Below are 17883 nucleotides of genomic sequence, written 5' to 3' on the forward strand. Positions count from 1 at the left end.
AACTAGACTCCTCTATTCTCTCTATACCTTTTCTCTCTAAGAATTCCACAGTGAGAGAGCCCTTGGTGCTCTGGCCACAATGGAGAGAGAGAGCACCCCCCTGTTGTCACGGAGAGAGACCAAGGTGGTAAGATTTGAAGCAAATAAAGAGGGATTCAAATTTGACCGTTAAATTTGATTTCGAATTCAAAATGTGAAATTCGGATTAAACAATATTTTTTTGTTGTCTATATGTAAACCATTAGATTAAAGTAGATCGTACGGCTGAAATATAGCCACCACACCGTTTCATTATATTAAGATACAATAGTTGCATTGTATAATTTCTCTTTCTCTCTCTCTCTCTCTCTCTCTCTCTATATATATATATATATATATATAATTGAGTTATGATGGGAGATTTTTTTTTGAAATTTTATTCCCTCTCAAGTAAGAAAAATATCCATGATGATGTTGAATATTGATCCCATATTCCTGACAATGCAAAGGGAATATTGTCATTTCTTCTCATTATTAAGGAATGGATCTTTTCTTGAGCCGACCCCAAATAGTTGGGAAATGGCTGTGATGATGATGATATCATTTCTTAGAAGTAGCTCTTATTTTCAGTTAACTGGATTTGATCGTTGTATGATGTGGCCTTCATTGCTTGACTAAATAAAATAGGTTGGACTTCAGAGGAACTATTTTTGATTTTAGCAGAAAAAAGTAAGACAAGTTGTTGATGAAGAAGCTAAAGGAATGATAACATTATATATATATGCAGAAAAGCCTTTCAAACACCTACAAGCGAAAATGAACAGTGATTTAGCCTACCCTCAGCACCTTCCAAACTTTATCCCATGGTCACAGTTGTATGGTAGTATTTATGTATGCATATGCGGTGCACCTGCTTTGGTACGCCTATATGTATAACGTGTTAAATATTAAACTTGAAATATCATGAAAATCTTCAAGCATTGAATTCTCAAACTATTTAGTTCAAATTGTCTGGAAATTCAAATTAAATTAGGTATTTGTACATGCATTACAATGCACCAGCTTTGGTATGGCTGTAGGTATGACATATTAAATATGAAATTGGAAATATCATGAAAATATTCAAACATTGAATTCGCATAATATTTAGTTCAAATTGTTTAATAATTCAAATTAAATTGGGTATTTGTGCATGCATATGCATTGCACCTGCTTTGGTATGCCTGTAGGTACGCCGTGTTAAGTATTAAACTTGAAATATCATGAAAATCTTTAAGCATTGAATTTTCATAATATTAAGTTCAAATTGCCTAGAAATTCAAATTAATTTGGGTATTTGTGCATGCATACGCAGTGCACTTGCTACGGTAAGCCTATAAGTATGACGTGTTAAGTATTAAATTAGAAATATCATGAAAATCTTCAAGCATTGAATTTGCATAATATTTACTTCAAATTGTCTAGAAATTCAAATTAAATTAGGTATTTGTGCATGCATATGCAGTGTACTTGCTTTAGTATGCCTGTAGGTATGACGTGTTAAGTATTAAACTTGAAATATTATGAAAATCTTCAAGCATTGAATTTGCATAATATTTAGTTCAAATTGTCTGGAAATTCGAAGTAAATTGGGTGTTTGTGCATGCATATGCAGTGCACTTGGTTTGGTATGCCTGTAGGTATGATGTGCTAAGTATTAAACTTGAAATATCATGAATATCTTCAAGCATTAAATTCACATAATATTTAGCTCAAATTATCTAAAAATTCAAATTAAATTGGGTATTTGTGCATGCATATGCAGTGCACCTACTTTGGTATGCCTGTAAGAATGACGTGTTAAGTATTAAACTTGAAATATCATGAAAATCTTAGAGCATTGAAGTCGCATAATATTTTAGATCAAATTTTCTCAAATTCAAAGTAACTTGGGTATTTGTGCATGCATATGTTGTGCACCTGCTTTGGTATACGCCTATAGGTATGACATGTTAAGTATTAAACTTGAAATATCATGAAAATCTTCAAGCATTGAATTTGCATAATATTTAGTTCAAATTGTCTGGAAATTCAAATTAAATTGGGTATTTGTGCATGCATATGGAGTGCACCTACTTTGGTATGCCTTTAGGTATGACGTGTTGAGTATTAAACTTGAAATATCATGAAAATCTTCAAGCATTGAATTCACATAATATTTGCTTCCAACTGTCTAGAAATTCAAATTAAATTACGTATTTATGCATGCATATGCAGTGCACTTGCTTTGGTATACCTGTAGATATGACGTGTTAAGTATTAAACTTCAAACATTATGAAAATCTTCAAGCATTGAATTCGCATAATATTTTGTATAAAATATTTTGAAAATTCAAATTAAATTGGGTATTTGTGCATGTATATGTAGTGCACCTGCTTTGGTATGCCTATAGGTATGACATGTTAAGTATTAAACTTGAAATATCATGAAAATCTTCAAGCATTGAATTTGCGTAATATTTACTTCAAATTCAAATTAAATTGGGTATTTGTGCGTGCATATGCAGTGCACCCGCTTTAGTATGCCTGTCGGTATTACGTGTTACATATTAAACTTGAAATATCTTGAAAATCTTCAAGCATTGACTTCATATAATATTTAGCTCAAATTGTGTGGGAATTCAAATTAAATTGGGTATTTGGGCATGCATGTGCAGTGCACCTGCTTTGGTATGCCGGTCGGTATGACGTGTTAAGTATTAAACTTGAAATATCATGAAAATCTTCATGCATTGTATTCGATTAATATTTAGTTCAAAATGCCTGGCATTTCAAATTAAATTGGGTATTTGTGCATGCATATGCAGTGCACACGCTTTGGTATGTCTGTAGGTATGATGTGTTAAGTATTAAACTTGAAATATCATGAAAATCTTCAAGCATTGAATTCGCATAATATTTAGTTTAAATTGTCTGGAAATTCAAATTAAATTGGGTATTTGTGCATGCATATGCAGTGCATCTTCTTTGGTATGCCTGTTGGTATGACGTGTTAAGTATTAAACTTGAAATATCATGAAAATCTTCAAACATTGAATTCGCATAATATTTAGTTCAAATTGTCTGAAAATTCAAATTAAATTGGGTATTTGTGCATGCATATGCAGTGCACCTGCTTTGGTATGCCTGTAGGTATGACGTGTTAAGTATTAAACTTAAAATATCATGAAGTTCTTCAAGCATTGAATTCGCATAATATTTAGTTCAAATGGTCTTGAAATTCAAATTAAATTGGGCATTTGTGCATGCATATGCAATGCACCTGTTTTGGTATGCTTGTAGGTATGACGTGTTAAATATTAAACTTGAAATATCATGAAAATCTTCAAGCATTGTATTCGCATAATATTTAGTTCAAATTGTCTGGAAATTCAATTTAAATTTAGTATTTGCATATGCAATGCGCCTGCTTTGGCATGCCTATAGGTATGATGTGTTAAGTATTAAACTTGAAATATCATGAAAATCCTCTAGCATTGAATTAGCATAATATTTAGTTCAAATTGTCTTGAAATTCAATTTAATTTGGGTATTTGTGCATGCATATGCAGTGCACTTGCTTTGGTATACCTGTAGGTATGACGTGTTAAGTATTAAACTTGAAATATCATGAAAATCTTCAAGCATTGAATTCGCATAATATTTATTTCAAATTGTCTAGAAATTCAGATTAAATTGGGTATTTGTGAATGCATATGCAATGCACCTGCTTTAGTATGCATGTAGGTATGACCTGTTAAGTATTAAACTTGAAATATCATGAAAATCTTCGAGCATTGAATTCGCATAATATTTCGTTCAAATTGTCTGGAAATTCAAATTAAATTGGGTATTTGTACATGCATATGCAATGCACCTACTTTGGTTGCCTGTATGTATGACGTGTTAAATATTAAACTTGAAATATCATGAAAATCTTCAAGTATTGAATTCGCATAATATTTAGTTCAAATTGTTTGGAAATTCTAATAAATTGGGTATTTGTGCATGCACATGCAGTACACCTGCTTTGGTATGCTTGTAGGTATGACGTGTTAAATATTAAACTTGCAATATCATGAAAATCTTAAGCATTGAATTTCCATAATATTTTGTTCAAATTATATAGATATTCAAATTAAATTGGGTATTTGTGCATGCATAGGCAGTGCACCTGATTTGGTATGCCTGACGTGTTAAGTATTAAACTTGAAATATCATGAAAATCTTCAAGCATTGAATTCACATAATATTTAGTCCTAACATTTGGTTGTTTGAAAATTCAAATTAAATTGGGTATTTGTAGGTTTAAGTTTTTAAAATTTTATAAATTAATCTAATGCACGGGCTCTCAAGCTATTGGAATTTTGAAATGAAATCAAGCTTATCTTACCATGGAATTCAAAAATAGTTAATTAACACATAAATTAATTTCATTTAATAGATAGACATCTAATTAAAAAGTCATAACACAACAATGACAATAACGACCTATATTTTTAAAAGATCCTTATAAACTATGCTTTACATTTCCATCACATACAATGACAACAATGCCATTGTTTTATTGCTATGATGTTATAGATTTCATTGTGCTTCTATGTAGTCTCTATTGCATATTTACATGATCATTTACGTGATCGCTTATTTCATTCCTACGTGCAATGCACATAATCCGACTAGTAGTACTAAAATAGTTGATTTGATAACTTAATGAATTTTTAAAATGTAACTCTAAAAAAAAAAGAATTTTTAAAAGTGATTCGACTATTTTAGTGATATTTTCTCTTTCTTTGGTATGCTTGATAAAATAGGATTTCAATATTCAAAAGGTTTAAAATTTGATATTTTCTCTATTTATAAAGCAGAATTGGCCCTATTACAAGCAACGAAATGGACTTATGTCAGTACATAATTTATTCGTGAAATGGAAGGAAAATGGTCATTCCCTTCCTACACAAGCCATTAACAAATAGAATTTACACTTGGAAGCATCTCCCCCTTTTCATTTCTCCAATTTGAAATTGCCCTCTCCCATGTATATTTAAACAAGTTAAAATGTTAAATAGTTGATATCTCATGTATATTTTGATATTTTTTTCCAAAAATAATTATCTATTTTATTGCATTATCAAATGAATATATTCATCAGATGAAGGATTATTTAATAAAAAATCCTTGGTCTATGCATTGGTCAATGGAGGTGCCATTTCTTTCGAGGAGAAGTGGAGGACCAGGGTATTGGAAAGAAGTTGCAGGTGTGTAAATGGGTTGGATCAGATTTGGGTTGGGCCTGACCCGAGTTTAGCCTAATCCAATGTGATAAGGTCCAAGGTTTGTCTTGACCCAGAGGTGACCTCTTTGGTTGGTCGGGTAGACCCAACCCAACGAGGTCAGGTTCAAGCTGGATTGCAACCCAACCATTCGGGTCTAAATTTTGGATATGTACTTGGACATGGTTGGGTCAAGTCGACTTGTTGTTAGCGGGCCTACCCGACCTGATTACAACATCTGCATATCCTTACAGATAACTTGGTTGGATCATAATGTTCGAAATATAACAACACAACACTTGTCCAAGTTCTTCATACAGAATTTATATTTGGGTGAATAAGTAAATAAAGAAAAAAAAAGGGTCGGGATCATGGAAGTAGCACCCCCATACCCTAGTCACCACATTATGGTTTTCATTCCCAACACCTTCAAAAAATTAACTTCTAAACTATTTGTCTTATCCTTTGTCAGGGAAAGGGCTGGGTTGTGGTGGTAGCACCCTTGTATCTAGTTTCCATATTGTGGTTTTTAATCCTGTTGACGCCACCCAATGACTCGATAAAAAAAATCTAACTCCATGATCTATCTTAAAAAAAAAAAAAAAAGGACAGGGCTATCAATTACCCAAAAAAAACATTAAAAATAATTTGCTTGAATGTTCTTGAACCAATGTTTCCTCCGCACAATAATTTTTGTAAAGGGTAAAAAATGCCAATGTGATTTTAGACCCCCCATTGCAATTATTATTATTTTTTAAAGGAGAAATTACAGTTTCAAAGGTTTCTCTTCACCTTTGTGAAACACAAGGTAGGCCCAAGTGCATGATGTGCATGATGAAGTCACATGAGAAGAGAAAAGAAAAAAAAAAGAAGACAAGGAAATGAGGTCACAGATACACAAGTAAATTCCCCAAATCCTGTGATCCATTGCATAGGACTTTGCATAACACATTTGTGATTTGTTTTGGGAAAAGTGTTGCGTGAGTCAGCGGCTACAAAAGCATGCCAACTCACATACGTCCATCATCTTTATGGACGTTGTATAAAAGTGTACCTTCCATAGATTTCATATAGATGGTACACCTAAAGATACCAAAAAAAAAAAAAAATTAAAATTTTATTTTTATTTTCCTATTCATGATCACCTTGGCTAGATGATGAATCCATAAAAAAAAAAAACAAAAAAAAAGAGATAAAAAATTCACATCTAAAATGGATTTTAGAGGAGGCCGCATGTGTACAAATGAGTCCGCAGACTCATAGAAACCCCATTCATTGTTTGCTTTTTTATATTTGGAAATATTATACAAGACCTAGGCTTGCGATAGAGTGGGGGGACTATTATTTGGAGGGTTAAAACCCTTCTCCATTAACTGTTAATTGAAGGATTTATTTAAATTTTCATTTTACTGAGGTGCCATGTTAAAAAATATCTTAAAAATCTCAAATTATCCTTGTTCAAGGACAATCAACCTGAATAAAAAAAAAGGCATTTCAATAATTTGACCAACTAAAAACAAGCAAAGGTACTGCTATAATTTGGTCAGTGTTTTCTAGGCCACTCCCAGGGTCCTACAATTTCATCATTTAAACCACCCATGCCTTAAAAATGAAGTTATTGGTGTTATTTTGAAGACTGTTCCGCTTTAGAAAAGTAGAACAAAAGGTTTCACAGGAAAAATTTCAATTCGTCTCCCCAAAGCTAAATAACTAGGGCCAAAAAGGTCATTTTGCATCGACAGTGAAAAGACTAGGTTGCCCCTAATAGTTCAGTATTGGGAACACATAAGTCGTATTTTTAAAGAAAGAAATTGTGTTATGCATTTAAAAATAAAATAGATAAAGGTACAAAGGTAATTTTTTGCCAGCCAATTGTTTCTAATGAAATAAGATAAAATTACCAAAATACCTCTTATTGTTTAGCTTTCTCAATAGGCCAAACAAGCATAACTCGAGAAATTTCAAATTTGATTTTGAGGAAGTATCAGACTGACATAGAAATTTTAAAGCATATCCTTAAAAGATGGTTGTAATCTTTTGACCCTTTTTATGATATTACAATTCCTTGGTATCTTTTGGCCCCTTTTATCAATAGGAAAATGGTTTGATAGAGTTGCATCCCTACCAAACTAAATAAAGCCTCACTTATAACTCATCAAAAATTATAATTCAAGCATTCGAAAACCTTTGCAATGATCGTCTTGGCTTGAATAATATGGTTGTCAAAAGAAAAAAAAAAGATTTCAAGTTCTAAAAATAATATATATTGTAACAAATTATCTAAACCATTTATTTATCTTTGAAAGTAAGTATTCATATATATGCTAGATCTGTATCATTTTTTGAGTTTCAAATTTCATTGTCATTATTTAAAATTGATTTTATAGCCATCATGGGGATTTCCAATTGTTGCAAGTACTTTCCATATGATGTTTTATTTTGTTTTCATAAGACCTAGGCTTTATAAAAACCTCTTCCTAATCAATATAATCATGTACAATGTACCTCTTGCAAGAAAGTAATCTTATGACCCTTTTTATGAAAGTTGTAGACTAGGGAAGTAGGGTAGACTCCACGTTGTACGTGGTCATATTGGCATTTGATTTTCTGTGTGTTCGTTGTGAGTAGTGTTTTAAAATCCAATTGGTAATTTAATATTGTCATAGCCAAACCGAGTCAAGCATGTAGGCGAGTCTGATGACTACTGCACACCCACTGATTCTGGGCTGACTCGCTTGTCCATAAAGGGCTAGTTGTGATCCATAAAATCATAATTCCTACCCATAAAATCATATATTCTTACCAAATGAAAACAATTGAATGAAATACAATTTTACCTGATTATTAGGTTTCGACCGGTGTTCGAAAATCGAAATGGCCTGAAAAACCGGCCAAGGGTCGGTACTGAGTAATTGGTCAATCGGCCAAGCTTGGCAAGACCCAACCGGTCAAAAAAGTGTTTAAAAAATACAAACAAAATCTAAAAAAACATGAAAAGTATATTAAAAACATGATTAAATAAAGCACATCTAAATGGAGTTGAAAATTAGTGAAAAAAATGAATTTTAAAAATTAATTTGTGTAGGGCATTTTTAGTTTTTTTTTTTAAATATGGAAAAATGTAAAAATAAGTATCAATAGCCAAACCAATTTTCAATCTTTGCTAAAATGATGAAAAACATTGAAAAATACAATATAAGCAAATCTCTCATTTTTTAAAAAAATAAATAAATAAATAAAAAATATATATATATATATATATAATACTCCATTGAATCGCTAAAACCGGTCCAAACCGAAACCGAGTAATGACTGATTCTGATCTGACAGCACTCGATTTTGCAAACACTCGTATCGACTTAATAAGGAGGAGGGAAGTATTCATATGATAGTCACACCCAAGTGGGGTCACAGGCTTGGCAACTTTAAAATAAAGCTTATTCATTTCATGCCAGCGACAGGAAGGCCCTAAATATGTAAATGCATGGACCATACATTGATACTTGTTTATCTAGTGCCCCCAACATTCTTAGAATGCCAAAATCGAGAATTCGCATATTAGATATCAGATTTTTATGGAAAGAAAGAAACAAAAGAACTTTTAAAAGAAACGATCATTGAAGACCAAAATTAAAGCTTGCCAAATCGAGGAAATTAGAAAACTAATACGATATTGTAATTCAAAGAGATTACCAAATTGAGCCCCCAAGAGAAAATCGAGCTTGAATACATGGCTCCTAGGGTAACCCTAGCCTAGACTAAATTGAGCCACAAAGAAGGTTAAGATCAAATATATAAACCCCACCATTAGAGGGTTACTTCAAATTAAATTTTAATGGTAGTTCCCATGCTAACCTCAACCCAACTGACATAAGTGGATTGGTATAGGATCAACTAGGATATTTTGTGGTAATATATTTAGAACTATGTTGAGATGGCACAACAAATGAAGCGGCAGCACCATAAATGAGGTAGAGATTAGATCTTTACGGTAAGGTCGCAACCTTACAATAAAGATTAAACAATTTGATAGCATTTAACCCCAATTTTTATGATGTTAGGGTCATTTTAAGGTCGCAACCTTAATTCTACATCTTAAGATTGCAACCGCATATAAACTTTTTTTCTAATTAGTAATATGGAAAAGGACTTGTACCCACTTCATGCAAAATATAGTCCATGTTAAAACCCTGGGGTCCATAAAAAGCCAATAAATTAAATTCCATTTCCCATGTAGAATGCCTTTGTTCTTATTTAATTACCTCAAAACCTCTTTTCTTTTATTTGATTCTCTTGTAGGTCCAAAAGTGAAAAAAAGGCTTCTTATTTTAATTACCTCAAAGCCTCTTTTCTTTTATTTAATTCTCATGTTGGTCCAAAAGTAAATAAAAAAGGCTTCTAAAGCATAAGCTCTTGAAAACAGAACCCTTCCCACACCTTTCTTCATGTTTTTATGTACATGTCATTTGTTCTCTTTCTTCCTGTTTATGAGTCTCTCTCTCTATAAAATTACCCCTTTGCTGCAGAAGCTCTCTCACCCTTGGATTGTAGAAGAGCCCCACCAAATCTCTCTACAATATACTTCCTCTCTCTCTCTAACCCCCTCCTCACTTAAAAACAAGCTTATTTCGGGCAATGTATTCAACATTGGCCCGAGGGGAGTTATTCGGACGAGTCTGGACTCATTAGAGCCATGACAAAAGCTTTAAATTTTTTTAAAAAAATGACAAATAAAACAAAGGAAGTAAAAGTAAAATGGAACAAGAAACAACCTTAACGAGTTAAAATAAGCTGAAAGAGTATAAAAAAATTGGGTCTAAAAATTCATCTATAGTTAGGGATATTTAAAAAAATATATAAAAAACAAAATATAAAAATGGGAATTTTGGTAAAAACCATTCACTGATCTTTATCAAAAAATCAAGTCATGTACAAATAAATTACGCCACATTCCTATATTTCTTAATATTTTTTAGAAATGTTTTATTTTGAGCTGTTTATAATTGTATATATACAGGGCAACTCGGCTGAGTCCAGCCGGGCCAAGTCTCGAAACACCGTTCAAAACAGTGTGAAGGAAGTTTTGTGTAGGCCCTTGCCACGTATGGCCTATATAATATGATCATACCACTTGGCAGCACCAGATTTGTTTAGCTCCAATCACCCAATTTGTTCTTAACCGCACTTTTATGCCCGAGTGGCAACGGGTCGGACTTGGAATGGAAGCCCAAAATGTAGTATGGGACTCATATCCGATCCGAAAACTAAAATATCTATGTATTTAATTATATTTAAACATATTTCATATATTGAGACTCAAAATATATCACCGGGCCTGGACCTAAACTTGACCGGACCCAATCAAACCTATAACCCGACCCGTTAGGTCTAATTTTTTAACCTATACCCGAACCTGGATCGAGTCTACCCCTTGAATCCCGGGTTACGTCCGGGTCCATTGCCACCCCTAAATTACTTAAGCACTATGGCCTTTCAAAGCCTCTATCTAAGTACTTCGTGTTGATGGGTAGTGGTGGCATTGCAGTGCTGCCTACACCGCTATTTGAAGAGACTAGAGAGAGAGAAGGTTATTTAAGGAGTTGGAGATGAATTGGAGAACGTAGTGGAGTTGACCAAACCGCACCTTTTTTTAAAAAAAAGTTTATATAGAGGCGAGATTCTAGACAATCAAATTAGAGCCCACCTTAAAAATTCCTTTGGAAGAGGTCGTTTTGATGCTCAAATATATTCAAATTGATTATATCAACATCAAGATGTATGGATGAGAGAAAGAAATGGATTTCAAGTTTTAGAAATAGTGCATCTTGTAATGCATTTTTAGACCATCAAATTTCAAGATTTTTAAGTTTTCATAGATTTGTTTGATCTACACTATTTTTTAAGCTTTAAATTTTATAATTAGATATGAAAATATATTTTAAGTCTATCACAAAGATTTTCAATATTGAAACCACATTTTTCAACACTATTTGAATGTGAGCTCTACTATGATTGTTTAGAGCCTTAGCTCCATACAAACCGCACCCTTTTTAGTTTTTGACAAAATATTACTTCCATATCAAACATCAAAGAAGAGTCATCATCATCATTAAAGCCTATTCCCAACATCAAAGAAGAGTACATCAATATATAAAGACACTAATCTACATATAAAACCAAAACAATATAGTACGACACTTTGATGAGAATCTCCTCATGCCCAAGCCCCAACCTAGCCGATTCATTAGCGACCCCATTAGCTTCTCAATAAACATGTTGAAATGAGGTATTCAAACCTCAAATAACCATCCACGATTTCAAGTCAAATGCTTTAAAATTTAAGACATTCTTTGCTCCTTCTTACACCATTTAATGACATTCATAGAAAGCCCCCTCACAATTATTGAAGTATTCATACATTTTTCTTTAATATTCTTAATCCTTATGCCAAAACAATCATCTTTGATTCACCCCAAAAAAAAAGAAAAGAAAAAAAAAAAAGAATCATCTCTGATACGTTACCCTGTCGTTTTCCGTAGTCTATCAAATAATTCCCCAAATTACCGTATTAAGCCGTCAAATCCAATTGGTTTAGAATTATCAAAAAAACTCTCATCAAAGTTTGGCTTGATCATACTTTAAGGTGGTGCATTCTATACCGCTATTGGTCTATGTTTAGCATGTGCCAATCTACCCACTTCATGAGTATTCACCATGATATTGAAATTAGATAATACTCCAAAGCTCCTTTGTACTATTATCGAGCTGGTTATGGTTTCTGGAATCTTTTTCTTCAATCTCTCTTTATCTGATACACTCCCCTAAAAAACCTTTCTATTTCTTTTTTTTCATACTTCCCACAAAATTGCAGCTCTTCATACCACCATCCTTATCTTCGACAATAACAACAAATTAATATCTAGGATAAGTACGATGAAATCCTAATTTATCCAGTGCCCACACCCATTTTCTATATGTGAAACTACACTGTAAGAATAAATGATAACTTTCTCTTCATCATACTTGCAGAGAATGCAAATATTTACTATTAATTTTTTGCTATTTTGGAATGAGTCCACAGTAAGTGTTTTCCCCGTAGACAAAACCCAAAGAGAGGTGGAGAGAGAGAGAGAGATAAGGTAGAAAGAGAGAGAGAAAATGGGCATGAGAAAAGCGATACAAAGAGAGCGTTTCATGGGAGTTTGTAAGCTTTTATTCACTTTTATACGAACGGGGAATTAAATAGAAGAGAAAGGGTTTTGGAGGTAATTATGGGGAGAAAAAGTTAATGATGGGGATCTATGAGTTTTTCATAGACTTTTAAGGATGTTAAAATTTTTTTTGTTAATATGAATATTTATAATAATTTTTTTTTGAAACTCGATCAAGTTACTCAACCTTCTACTACGAAAAATTGTACCTCAGTACAAATTTTGTGGTAGAAGGTTATACCTAATACCTCAGTACAAACTTTGCCCACTTAATAAACTTAATAAAAGAGGGGCATCAGGAACCATTCTTTATTTTATATTAATTTCTCTCTCTATAAAAGAAAGCATACCCCTTTCATCTCTCTACTAGGCGAGGACCCTCTCTCTCTCCGGTCTACAAACTACTACACTCTCCCCCTTCCTCTCTCTTGTTCTCTCTCTTTTTGTCATTTTATCTCCCTTTAAAAGGGGTGGAAATGTACAAACTTTGTCATCTTTCTTTCTAAATTGGAGATCGATCCATGTTTCAATTTCTCTCTCCTCCAAATTGAAGGTCACACAAATGCTGGCTTGTTATTGCATGCTACAAACAAGCCTATAGAGCACTAGAGTTGTCTCAAGTAAAGAAAAAAAGTTAATACTTTTTACTGAGTTGTCTCAAGTAAAGAAAAAAAGTGAATACTTTTTACAAGTCATGGTAGTATCACCATTTGTGCTCCAGTTAAAAGTCTAGGCTTCTATTCTCACACATTTAAAACCACTATCAATTTTTTAAAAAAACGATTAGAAAGTTATTGCACAAAAAATAAGAATCCATCCACTTATTTATAAAGAGTGAAAGGTGGCAATTACCAAAAAAAAAAAAAAAAAGGAAAAAAGAAGAAAGGTTGGCTATTTGTTGTATTATGTGACTGTGAACCCAACAATCACCTTCAACGGTTAGCTGTGGATGAACTCTTCCAATAATTGTAAGCGCCAAGCCAAGAGCCAACAGTCATCACGCACCCACGCCCGCGCCCCAATGGCTAGAACTCAACCGCCTACTATAGTGTTCAAACGATGAGTCCTATTGAGTAACCATGTCTCTAAAAAGTATCGAGCTCAAAACTTGAGCTTAGCTGGTGTTTTCAATAGTGACTGTTATTTATATTGGCTATGACATTGACCTTAGTGTAATCATGGTTGAACAAAATCTGCAAATCCATGACAATGTTTCTTCTTTTATCTATTATTTGTTGAAGATAACATGGGCTCTGTTGGGTTCAATGGATGACATTGTTAGAATCACCTTCTACCATTCTGCCTCATTCGTTGAGCAAGGCGATTATAGGTCCGGAATATGTCAGAAATATTTCCCCCAGTGGCCGAGGAATACTCCTCCAGTCCCAACCTGGCTAGAGTTTCCATGCATGGCCTTCCATGAAAATTAAATTTTACCGTGCCCTCTTGCGGTGGATCCGATCAAGTTTGATCTCGAGGGCCTTGAACAATCAAATTTTGTAATATCTTCAAAATTGGCTACTAATATAGCTCATTCCTCTTTATGTAAAGTAAGATTTGGAAATAAATGCATGTGTCATGCAAGGTCGAATTATCTCATATACCAATACGAAATAGTTTTTACTACTAAAGATTTGTCACCTTGTGCAAGTGCCATGCTAATCTTCTCTGTATCATTTCAATTTTATCGGATGCTTTCGAAGAGACTACCATTATTACGGCGTGTTTGCTCATTCCCATAAATGGCATTCGATATTTTTATAGTAAGTTAATGTAAATCAATTTATCAAGGTTTTTAAAGTCGGCATCGGTAACAGGGAATTCCAATGAAAGTGGGACGATCTCAAATGGCTGGACCAGCCCAGACTCCTAATATTTTCGGATTTTGTATGATTTGTTAATTACTTACATTGCAAGAGTCAGAAGTAAATGGTCTGTCCAAACAAGCTCTTAGCTATCATGCATAAACAAATCTATATGCTATGCAGTTACACTGAGTTTATTGTATACTGATTAAAAATTTCCCAACATCAAACCATGCATTTACCATTAAATAACTTCATTATGATTATCATAATTAACCAACCTACTTGACTTAATTTATTTATTTACTTTTTTAACATATTTAAATAATAAAATAAACTAATAAATAAATAAATTAATGGTATCATCGGCTTTTACATTGCTGCATACCACAATTTTCTAAAGTGAATATAAACTCAATCATGATTACAAGGGAATGATTGTATTCAGGAAAAAGTTCAGTTTATTCAAATTACAGGCTTTGAAATAGAAAAGCATATTGCACTCAAAATCCCCTCAAAGAATACAATTCTAGTGCCATGGGCATCCTTTGGATCAATGGAGAATCACCTTATGCTATTACCAGCTTTGTCCTCTATGTTAATAGTCTTTGTCGTTTCAAAGTTGCTCAGTATCAAAGTTGTTCAGTATCCTCATTCACTAAACAAGTTGATATAGGTCCAAAGTACATCAAACAATATCTCCCCTAGGAGCTCAGAAGACCATTCTTACATAGATTAGCATGGCCATGACATGGCTACTAATACATGGGTAGATTAGCATGGCCATGCTAATCTATTATTAGGCGTATCATTCTTGTGTAAGGGCCATGCAAAGTTTCTTTGCATGGAAACCCATGCAAGGAAATTTTAGCAGTGGTTTCCTTGCATGGGTTTTCATAAACAATTAAATTTAAGCAAGCCCTACAGAGGTGGATTTGATCAATTTGATCTCGAGTGCTCTGAAGGGGCATATCTACAATATATTTAAAACTGATCACCAGTATAGCTCATTTTCCCGATAAATAAATTAAGATGTTAATTGGAAATAAGTGCAATTGTCAGGTTAGGTCAAATTCTCCTCACATTCCAAAACAAAATGGTTGTTACTGCTACTACTAGTAGTGATTGTCATACTTATGCTCGGGCCACGCTGATCTAGTCTTTATCATTCCAATTTTATCGGATGCCTTTTAAGATATTACTACTATTACGGCATATCTGCACCTTCCCATAAAGACATTTAATACTTTTATAGTCAAATAGTCATTATCATTATCAAAGCCTTTATAGTGTGCTGATGTAAATCAATTCTGATATTTACGTTAGCATCGATAATGGGTAATTCTAATGCAATACTATTGATGAAATTGGAATTCTCAAATGGCACGAGCAGCCCAAACTCTAAAATATTTCGAATTTCAAATGATTTGAAATTAATTACTTGCATTACAAGAATTAAAAGTAAATGGTTCGTCCAAACAAGTCAGGTCAAATTATCCTCACGTTCCAAAATACAGTTGCTGCTACTGCTACTAGTAGGGTGTGCCATACTTGTGCAAGGGCCATGTTGATCTACTCTTTATCATTCCAATCTTATCAAATGTCTTTTAAGAGATTACTACTATTACGACATGTCTGCACTATCCATCAATGACATTTGATACTTTTATAGTCAGCTGATCATCATTATTATCAAAGCCTTTATATTCAACTGATGTAGATCAATTTCTTGTATTTAAAGTTAGCATCGATAATGGGTATTTCTAATGTAATACTATTTATGAAATTGGATCAATCTCAAATGGCACGAGTAGCCCAAACTCTAAAATAGTTCGAATTTCGAATGGTTTGAAATTAATTACTTGCATTACAGGAGTTAGAAGTAAATGATTCGTCCAAACAACCGAGGTCAAATTACCCTCACATTCCAAAACAAATTTACTGCTACTGCTATTAGTAGGGCGTGTCATACTTCTGCAAGGGCTGATCTACTCTTTATCATTCCAGTTTTATTGAATGTCTTATAATAGATTACTCTTAATACAACATGTTTGCACTTTCCCTCGAATGATAGTTGATACTTTTATAGTCAGCTGATCATCATAATTATCAAAGCCTTTATATTCAGTTGATGTAAATCAATTTCTTGTATTTCAAGTTAGCATCGGTAATGGGTAATTCTAATGTGATGCTATCAATGAAATTGGATCATTCTCAAATGGCACGAGCAGCCGCATTATAGGAGTTAGCAGTGAATGGTCCGTTCAAACAGCCCAGGTCAAATTATTCTCACATTCCAAGACAAAATTGCTGCTACTAGTAGGGTGTGTCATACTTGTGCAAGGGCCATGCTGATCTACTCTTTATCATTCCAATCTCATTAGATGTCTTTTAAGAGATTACCACTATTACGGCATGTTTGCACTTTCCATCAATGACAGTTGATACTTTTATAGTCATTTGATCATCATTATTATCAAAGCCTTTATATTCAACTGATGTAAATCAATTTCTTGTATTTAAAGTTAGCATCGGTAGTGGATAATTCTAATGTAGTACTATCGATGAAATTGGATCATTCTCATGTGGCACGAGTAGCCAAACTCTAAAATATTTCGAATTTCGAATGATTTGGAATTATTTACTTGCATTACAGGAGATAGAATTAAATGGTTCGTCCAAACAGCTTAGGTCAAATTATCCTCACGTTCCAAAACAAATTTGCTCCTACTGCTATTAGTAGGGCATGTTATGCTTGTGGAAGGGCCATGCCGATCTACTCTTTATCATTCCAATTTTATTGAATGTCTTATAAGAGATTACTACTATTACGGCATGTCTGCACTTTCCCTTGAATGACAGATGATACTTTTATAGTCAGTTGATCATCATAATTATCAAAGCCTTTATATTCAACTGATGTAAATCAATTTCTCGTATTTAAAATTAGCATCGATAATGGGTAATTCTAATGTGATATTATGAATGAAATTGGATAATTATCAATGACACGAGCAGCCACATTATAGGAGTTAGAAGTAAATGGTCTGTCCAAACAGGCCAGGTCAAATTATCCTTACTTGTCAAAACAAATTTGCTGCTACTAGTAGTGTGTGCCATACTTGTGCAAGGGCCAAGCTGATCTACTCTTTACCATTCCAATTTCATCGAATATCTTTTAAGATATTACTACTATTACAGTATGCTTGCACTTTCCCTTGATAGTTGATACTTTTATAGTCAGTTGGTCATCATCATTATTAAAACCTTTTATAGTCAACCGATGCAAATCAATTTCTCGTATTTAAAGTTAGCATCGATAACGGGAAATTTTAATATAATACTATCGATGAAATTGGATCATTCTCAAATGGCACGAGCACTCCAAACTCCAAAATATCTCGGATTTCGAATGATTTGCAATTAATTACTTGCATTCCAAGAGTTTGAAGTAAAGGTCCGTCCAAACCGGCATTTGCTGTCAAATATAAATAAAAAAATAAAAATAAAATAAATAAATAAAATTATATATATATATATATATATATGTATATATATATATATATATATATATATATATATATATATATATATATA

At 33.1% G+C, this 17883-nt stretch overlaps 5 non-coding genes across 5 annotated transcripts; all 5 read right to left on the reverse strand.

The window, feature by feature from the left end:
* Positions 1-14092: 14092 nt before the first annotated feature.
* On the reverse strand, positions 14093-14191 carry LOC148782118 (U6 spliceosomal RNA). Its single transcript, XR_016056717.1, has one exon. It is a non-coding gene; the product is annotated as a U6 spliceosomal RNA (small nuclear RNA).
* Positions 14192-15797: 1606 nt separating this feature from the next.
* LOC148782119 (U6 spliceosomal RNA) lies at positions 15798-15905 on the reverse strand. The gene has a single exon (XR_016056720.1). It is a non-coding gene; the product is annotated as a U6 spliceosomal RNA (small nuclear RNA).
* A 679-nt stretch (positions 15906-16584) lies between these two features.
* On the reverse strand, positions 16585-16689 carry LOC148782120 (U6 spliceosomal RNA). Its single transcript, XR_016056718.1, has one exon. It is a non-coding gene; the product is annotated as a U6 spliceosomal RNA (small nuclear RNA).
* Positions 16690-17001: 312 nt separating this feature from the next.
* On the reverse strand, positions 17002-17109 carry LOC148782121 (U6 spliceosomal RNA). Its single transcript, XR_016056721.1, has one exon. It is a non-coding gene; the product is annotated as a U6 spliceosomal RNA (small nuclear RNA).
* Positions 17110-17371: 262 nt separating this feature from the next.
* LOC148782122 (U6 spliceosomal RNA) lies at positions 17372-17471 on the reverse strand. The gene has a single exon (XR_016056719.1). It is a non-coding gene; the product is annotated as a U6 spliceosomal RNA (small nuclear RNA).
* Between the last annotated feature and the right edge of the window lie 412 nt (positions 17472-17883).

This window comes from Amborella trichopoda, chromosome 5 (assembly GCF_054954075.1).
Source record: "Amborella trichopoda isolate Santa Cruz 75 chromosome 5, AtrichopodaSantaCruz75HAP2 v2.0, whole genome shotgun sequence".
NCBI lineage: Eukaryota > Viridiplantae > Streptophyta > Magnoliopsida > Amborellales > Amborellaceae > Amborella > Amborella trichopoda.